Source organism: Hydra vulgaris, chromosome 14 (assembly GCF_038396675.1).
Source record: "Hydra vulgaris chromosome 14, alternate assembly HydraT2T_AEP".
In the NCBI taxonomy this organism is placed as follows: Eukaryota; Metazoa; Cnidaria; class Hydrozoa; order Anthoathecata; family Hydridae; genus Hydra; species Hydra vulgaris.
Window position 1 is genome coordinate 38,910,001 of NC_088933.1, and position 8,878 is coordinate 38,918,878.

General features: G+C 31.3%; 2 long non-coding RNA genes across 3 annotated transcripts in view; both read left to right on the top strand.

Annotated features, from left to right (window-relative positions):
* Positions 1–2,735, top strand: part of LOC136090568 (uncharacterized) — a 3,723-nt gene extending 988 nt beyond the window's left edge. Inside the window, exons 1-2 of the long non-coding RNA XR_010643520.1 lie at positions 1–1,283; positions 1,365–2,735. The exon at positions 1–1,283 is cut by the window's left edge and continues 988 nt beyond it. This is a non-coding gene — a long non-coding RNA (uncharacterized LOC136090568). The remainder of the gene's footprint in view (positions 1,284–1,364) is intronic.
* Positions 1–4,628, top strand: part of LOC136090567 (uncharacterized) — a 5,749-nt gene extending 1,121 nt beyond the window's left edge. The window contains exons 2-4 of one of the 2 annotated variants that reach the window (XR_010643519.1): positions 3,825–3,887; positions 4,123–4,191; positions 4,422–4,628. This is a non-coding gene — a long non-coding RNA (uncharacterized LOC136090567). Of the gene's footprint in view, positions 1–3,479; positions 3,888–4,122; positions 4,192–4,421 lie in introns of those variants that run through there. The other variant, XR_010643518.1, reaches the window with a different exon arrangement.
* Positions 4,629–8,878: the final 4,250 nt, after the last annotated feature.

Genomic DNA, 8,878 nt, shown 5'->3' on the forward strand with positions numbered 1-8,878 from the left:
TCAGTTCTTGTACCTCAAAGCTGATAAATAACACAATATTAAAAAAAGTTTTGGAAACTTTAATGTGCTACAGATCAATGCCAACAACTTTAATTTTATGCATATAATATAATTTTAATAACATAATTTTCACATGGTTATTATGTTATATGCTTATTAAATTGTAATTTGAGTTTAAAATACTTCAATTACTTTAAGAGTTTGTATTAAAACCTAAATCTGCACAATATTTATATAAATATTTTCTGGGTTTTATTATTTTAGCTTTTAATATTGCAAGAACCAAAAAGTAAAAAGTTTTGTGTATGCAGAAATAGTTATATGTAGAAATAGTTTATTGATTGCATTTTAGACAGTTTTAATCACATTTGTACTTGAGATTTTATTTTTACTGATTTTATAAATGGAAAAATATAAAAAAGTTTTTTTTTGATTATAATGTTACATGTTTAACCCTCCATTTTAATATTTTTAGATAAGTAAAAAGTTTCAGGAAATGTTGTGTGGAAGAGTTTTAAATGAAGATTGTAATAAAATGTCATATTGTAGAATCGTAGGAAGAATAAGACTAAAAGATACTGATATTTAAGTTTTAATTCAAAGTATAGGATACACTTTTGAACCAAATGAGGAGATATGTTTTCACCATGAAAAAGCCTATATTTCTAGTTATGAAGCACTAAGATATGGATAGCAAAAAGCTAAAAAAAAATTGCAACGAGTATGACAAACCTAGTAGATTCAGCATTGGGTATAGACCCAAAAGATATAGTATCGGAAAAAGAGCAAAAATGTATAAACTGTAATGATTTAGACAAACTGTTTGATACAATAAAAAATAAAATAAGAAATATAACACTAACTCCTGATAGTCCATCAATTGAAAAAACTTGCAAAACATTTTCAGTTTCAGAACATCTTGTTGAGAAAGCTCAAAAGTTGAAAAATGAAAAAGGAATACTTGCTAAACCTAAGGCTAAAATAGGACAGTCTTTGGAAGATATTGTTAAACAAAAAGTCATTGAAATTTATGAATCTGAAGAGTTCACAAGACAATGCCCAGGAAAAAGACTTCGTTTCTGTGCGTATAAATAATGTAAAAGTTCATAAACAAAAACATTTAATATCAATTTGATTAAAGGAACTTTATATTGAGTTTAGGAAGTTATAACCTAAACACAAAGTTGGATTCAACAAGTTCTGTGAACTAAGACCGAAGTGGTGCATCACAGTTGACAGTAGTGGAAGTCACTCAGTTTGCGTATGTTCTTATCATCAAAATGGTAAGTTGATATGTACTGCTTTACCTAAGGGGCATTTAATATATTACAAAGGTTTGATGAAAGTATGTGTTTGTAATATAGATAGTCAAAGCTGTATCTTTCATCTATATTCCAACTTCCCCGGTAAAGTAAATTTGAAGACTTACTTGGAAATGTATTTGAAAATAATGATTTTGATTTTGACGATCAGATCACATACAAACAAAAGGTGTCAACTGACAAAACTGCACTTGTAACAGTCCAAACAAGCATTATTGAGTTAATTGAAACTCTAAGTGAAACTTTGTATGATCTTTGTCACCACCACTTTATCAAAGAAGCACAACCCTCCTACTTATCAGAGACAAAAAGAACATTAGATCAACACACTTGTTGTATTCTTATGAAATGCTGTACAAGGGTTTTACTGGCAAGCCAATCAAGCTACCTTTTTTTACATCCATTTTTTGTTTATTACAAAGTTGAAAAAATCAACTCAAATGTGAATGTCATTATAAAATTTCTGACCACCGTCGCCATGACCAAACAACAGTTTATTGTTTTCTCACACAGTTTATTGTTTTCTCACAGCTTCTCCCTATGATCAAAATCAAACTACCCACAATCAATAAAGTAAAATACTTCAGTGATAGTGCTGTGTCATAGTACAAAAATTAAAAATGTCTGTTAAACTTAATGTACCATCTTGAAGATCACAATATAAAGGCTGAGAATCATTTCTTTGCTACATCCCATGGCAAGAGTCCATGTGGTGGAATAAGAGGAACTATAAAAAAAGAAACAGCAAAAGCGAGTATACGAGCAGCAAACCAGGTTCTCATACCAAATGAACTGCTTACATCGGCTAAAAAAAACATAAAGGTGTTAACATATTTTATATTTCAAGTGTTGATATCAATAACCATGAAACTAACCATAATCCTAAAGAAATGATGTGAAGAGACGAGCACAGTCCCAGGCACAAGAAGCTATCAAATTTTTGTACCAGGTAGAGTGAAACTATTTTTACGGAGAATCTCTAGCGATACTGTCTATGATGCCCATTTGCTGAGTAATATTAACCTGGCAAAAAAAGATTCCTAAAAATTTCAACCTGGTAAACACATTACATGCTTTTACAATGATGAATGGTACATAGGGCTTGTGTTTGAGATCTGTAATGAAAACTGTTGAAAAGATGTTAATGTAAAAATTATGCATAGAAACAAATTAAATTTAAAATGGACTAATGATGCACGATCAAGTCAGTGTTGAGTTCCATTTGACAAACTAATTTGTCAAATAAGTGCTCCATCCATTAAGGGTAGAAGTGCTTGTGACAACAAACTTGCTAATAATGATGACAGTATTATGAGTTATGTAAATCAAAGATAAAGAAATTAGTGTACTTGTGTATATATATTTATTTTTGTGTATAGAAATTAGTATACTATTGTATATATACTTCTTTCAGCATTTTTTTTTTTTTTTTTGAAATATAGCTTGCGCTATTAGGTATCCTTTTAAACTCAAAAAACATTGCACTCAAAATACTAAAATTATGTCATAAGATAGAGTTTAGGTCTTTAAATCTTTTTTGGTGATTGTCTATATATAGAACCACGCCAAATATTTCATAATTTATTTCAATTATTTACGCTATTTTTTATGCCTGCAAAGTGTATGTAATTTATAATATTTTTCAAAAAAAGTGATATTTTAATAGGCTGCTGCAAGTGTTAAACTAATTTTTAACACATAGTTTTAATTTTTTCCACAGGTGGTTGCTCTAAGTACACAAAAGTAGAAAAAAATTGGTATTGCCTGTCTATAGGTATTGAACTGCAGCACATAAAAGTTTCCGAAAATTTTCCTAATATTGCATTTTATAGCAACTTTAGGGTACAATAACTCAGCAATTCCTCAAAGCCAATCAAAAGCACCTACAAAATTGGATTATTTGGGTTTAAAACTATTAAACTATTAACTGTGAAGTAAAATCTTGTGCATTAATTAACTTCCCTAAGAAAGAGAAGTTAATTAATGCACAAGATTTTACTTCACAGATAAATATAAGCATGTAAAAGCAACGTTTATAAATAATACACTATTATTTGTTATAATACAATTATTTTTATTTGTTTATATTTAACTAATGTGAAGTTCTCGTCTAAAGTAAATTAATTTATGCACACACTATTGTGTTTTTACATTACTATAATTAATAAATTACATATTCATTATGTTTTAAATAGTAAAGTAAAAATATAATAAATTTTTGAATTAATAGTGCATAAATCCTTTTATTTAAATTTTATCATTTTATTTAAATCACAGTGATAAATTTCTATCTGAAAGATGTGAGAAAAAATGTTTTACATCTTTCAGATAGATCGGACAAAGAAGAAGTAAGCTTTTTTTAAATTATGATTTATAAGTTATAATATATTTATTGCTACCTTGTTCTATATAAATGTTACCAACATTCAGGTTACATTTATATATGTGCATTAATTTTTTTATTTTAACTTTATCGTTTTATTTAAATTACTACATTATCAGCAGGCAGGTTTGACTGGTAATATAACTGATGTTGTACATCATGCAGAAAGCTCAGACAAAAAAGTAAGTCTTTTTTTTTAATTACATTTTATAAGTAATTTACATTTTATATTAGTTAAATTTTAAATTACATTTTATATTTGTTGCTGCCTTGTTCTATATAAATGTTTCTAACATGCAGGTTACATTTATATATGTATTAGTTTGTGCATAAATCTTTTTATTTTATTAACTTTATCTTTATCATAAATCTTTTTATTTTTATTAACTTTATCATTTTATTTAAATTACATTATAGGCAGGAATGTAAATGACTAGAAATATAAATGATGTTGTACATCATGCAGAAAGCTTGGGCGGAAAAGAGGTAATGGTCTTATAATTATTATTTATAAATAATGATATATTCATTGCTACTATTTCCTATATAAATGTTGCCCTACATTTGGCAACATTTATATAGAACATTCAAAAAGTTGTGTGTTGATACGTAATTATAAAGTAAGTTATAATGGAAATAATTATAAGTATAAATAAATTAGTAAATAAAGAAAATTAGTTAGTATGTATGTATTAATTGTATGATGTATTGTCTAGATCGGTGAAAGGGACAATGATACAAATTGTGGTCAAAACAATAATGAATATCAAAATGTGAATGGTAATTTGTTTGACGATTACCTGGTTCTGCAATTATAGTTGGCAGTTGCAATCGCACTTTTAAATGGTTTTGATGTTTTTTTGGATTGAATATGTTGTATTGATGGTTCTTTTTAATTTGGATTCAACAAGATTTAAATTTTATTTTGTTTATTAATTTTATTCCGCTAAAGCGACCCATAGATTAAAAGAACTCAATAATATTAGCGAGTTGCGTGATAAAATTTGCTTTATATGGATTAATATGACAATTGAAATAACATTAGATCAAAAAAACTTGAAAACAAAACATGCTATTTTACCAGGTAAAATCCATGAGTTTTCCTTGGAAAGGTGTTTCAAATGCCCATGGAAATTCCATGATTTTTCCATGGATGGAAATAGAATTTCTATGGAAATTTTCCGTAAGGGACATCCTAAAAAAAAAGAAGATACACAGTTGACTCTCGATATCTCGACTACTCGATATCTCGAACTATTGTGTATCCCGGACTTTATTTCCGATCCCTTGCGATATCTCGAGCTCTTTAGGGTCAACTGTATTGATAAAATATTCAACTTATTCTTAATCAAATAAAAACAATCGTTGGAAAAAAGTAGTTTTACGATGACGGCTTAATTGAGCATCAATAATTAAAACCAATTTGCATTTCTTTTAATCCGTGGTTATCAAAGCAAAATAATATCGTATAGCAACACAAAGATTTTACCAGCTTTAAAAACAACAATTATATCCACCCCTGATATATATGTATATATCTATATATATTTTATTATTATTATTCAGTGATCAAATACAAATACAATAATCTATTTAGAATTTGATGAAGAGGTGCTACACCAGGCCCCTCTATGTTGACGAACATGGAGATACAGACGCTACAGACGAAGCAGCAATACTTTATTATGTTGTTTTTGAAAGCGTTGATGGATTGAGTGTTCACTGCTTTTTGCGAAAGTGCATTCCATGGGTCAACAATTCTATTAGATAAAAAGTTGTATCGCTTCTCGCAGTTTTTTACCATCTGACGTTCTAGTTTATGGTTATGGCCTCTTAGAATATACTTTCTTTACTTTTTGAAAATTTTTGCGGGACGACAAAACTGACAAGCTCGAGTTTACGAGTGATTTTGAATTGCTCGATAAGATCTGCTCTTTTGCGGCGTTCTTCAAGAGTTGTTAAACCGAGCCGTTGGATTCGATCTTAATAGAACAGGTGTTTAATAGTCAATATTGTTTTTGTTGCTCGATGTTGGAGTTGCTCGAGAATGGCAATGTCTGATTTTAAATGCGGCTACCAGGCTTGTACAGCAAACTCAAGATAGGGGCGAACGTAAGTGAGATACAGAGTGCGCCATAAATAAAAACTGCGACTGTGAAATGTTTTTTTGATTCGCCCTTGCATTCTATTTGCTACTGATGCAGCTGACTCTATTTGCGGTCTGACGTTAAGGTGATTCGAGACCATCACACCAAGGCCTCTTTCGACTGCGGTTTTTTCGAGAGAACGATGGGTGCCATCGACGTTGCCATTGAGTATTTGTACGTTGACTTGTTAAATCCGCGCCCAACATGCATTACTTTGCATTTCTCAACGTTGAAATACAAGAGCCAAATATGTGACAATTCTACTGCTCTGTCAACGTCATCTTGGAGAGTGATGTTGTCCGACTCTTTGTTAATTATTCCTATTATTTTGCTGTCGTCGGCAAACAGTTTCATATGATGAGTAATTCTATCCGGCAGGTCGTTTACAAAGATTACAAATACCAATGGGCCTAAGACCGAGCTTTGAGGCACTCCACTAGTGACTGCTTTCCATTCAGAAGTAATGCCGTTTATAACCACTCGTTGACATCGATTGCTTAGCCAAGCTGCGATCTAGTCAACAAGAGCGCCTTGAATACCGTACGCTCTCAGCTTATAAAGAAGGCGTTTATGTGGTACTTTGTCGAACGCCTTTGCAAAGTCTGTGCAAATGACATCTACTGCGTGTCTGCAGTGAGTTGCTTCCGTTATAATGTCCCAAGTTTCTAAAAGGTTTGATACGCATCCCTTACGATGAACAAAGCCATGCTGGTTTGGAGAAATTAGACCATTAGCAACGCAGTGTTCCATTATTCTTTTTTGTAAAATACTTTCCATAATTTTGCAAGGTATGGAAGTGAACGAGTCTGGCCGGTAGTTAGATGCTTTTAGCCTACTCCCCTTCTTGAAAAAAGGTGTTACATTCAACTTTTTCCACAATTCATGAAACTACATCAATTGCAAACGAGCACTTAAAGATAAGTGAAAGAGGCTTGGTAAAGGCAGCTGAATGTTTACTAAGGACCCGTGGATGTAAGCCATCGTAGCCGGTTGATTTTCTTTCATCAAGGTTGTTTAGGCATTTTTGTACTATATTGACAGAGAAACTTGCTGGATCGATGACACAAACTGCTTCAGTACGACTTTCAAAGCCTGGCATTGAACCTTCGGGCTCTAAAACAAAGACAGATTGAAAATAGTTATTTAACGATGCGCATATATTGCCGGTATCGGTTGTGATGTTGCTATTGACTGTTTCAAGCGATGTAATGTTTTTACTGACGCTCTGCTTGCTTCTTAAATATGCATGTAAGCGTTTAGGGTTGCTTTCGGAATCCCTGATGAGTAGCTCTTCGTACTTCTGCCTACCAGCTTTGACCATTTTTTAACTTTTTTGCAGGCAGTGCGATGCGATATTTTGAGAAATTTGTGCATATCTCGACCTGCATTAATGTACTTGGCCCAAGAAGTGCGTTTAGCTTTGACCACCTCAATAAGTTCTGGTGTTACCCATTGCTCATGTTTTTCTGTAAAGGGAGTGGTAGTTGACAGAATGTGTAGGTTAGTGGCTTCATTGTACACGTTTGCTAAAAGCTGGTAACCATCGTTTGCATTTAGTCCAGTGAATACTATTTCCCATTCAACAGCTGCAATATGTGCTGATATTGCTGCGTAGTTTGCTCGACTCCAAATGAGTCGAGGTTTTAGCGGCAAAGTAGGCGAGTTGTTGAGGCATGCAACAGCATATTTACCTTCGATGAAGCAGTGTGCTTGGCCCATTGGAGTGTCACCAAGAGAATCGCCTTGTTTAATGAAGATTACACGGTCTGGTTCATTTGTTATAATAAGATCGAGTGTGCTAGTAGGCTTGACGTGTCGACTACTACGGTAGGTTGGGAATGTGATAAGCTGAGTTATATATGATATATATATATATATATATATATATATATATATATATATATATATATATATATATATATATATATATATACATATATATAAATATATACATATATATATATCAGGGGCGGATACAGCATTTTTTGGTGTTTGAGCTAACTTCCTGACATGGAGCAAACGCCAAACATTATTATGTTTATTCTTATGTCGAATAAAGATGCTTTGCAAAAAACTGCGATGATTGGAGCCTGGGAACAAAAAAGCCCTAAAATTTTGGCCACATTCACCACAAACATGTGAGCAGCAAGTTTACAAAATATATTATTTACTATTCTTAACTAAAGTTATATTCATCGATAAATTTAAAGTTTCATACAATTATCTTTTAACATTCAAAAGTTATGACCATATTAACCCCCTCAAATTAAAGGGGATTAAGGTGGTCCACCACTCATAAAAGCTTATTTTTATAAAAAAAAATTTTTTTTTTCAAGTTTATTTTATTCCTTCATCACTTGTGTCGTCACGTGAATAGTCTCTTCATCACGTAAATAGTCTGAAAATTTGGATTGAGAACAAACTCTATAAATAAAGATATTACCTGTTATATTTAGGTACTTAAAAAACATATTCTTAGAAACGCCCATAGCAACCACATTTTGAGTTATTTTTAGGTTATTAACTAGTCAAAATATATTTTTATTGGTAATAATTGATGTGAATATATAACCTCGTTATATATTCACATCAATTAGTTCCAATAAAAAATTTATTTTGTATATTTTTTATTGGTCTATATTCACATCACCTTTTTAATAAAATCCTATGACATTGCTTGTTGCGACTAAAAAACTGTGTGAGCATTTTATAAATTTTTTTTTGTTATATAACTTAAATTTTAAAAAATGTTGATTGAAATAATTTTTTAACTTTTATATTTGGTTGTGAAAAAAAATGGAAATGTAAATATTAATATCATTTTATCTGCGCGTATATATGTGGCTGGATAGCTCAGTTGGTTAGAGCGTCAAACAAAAAATTAAAACCCGGGCTGTTGAACAATACAAGTTCAAATTCTGCCACCGCCAACTCAGTGCTTGAGTAGTACTTCGGTACGCAAAAACGTTGGTCAATAACGGACGCTACTTTGGATTAGTCTTAATGATTATTTGCGGCTGTTCTTA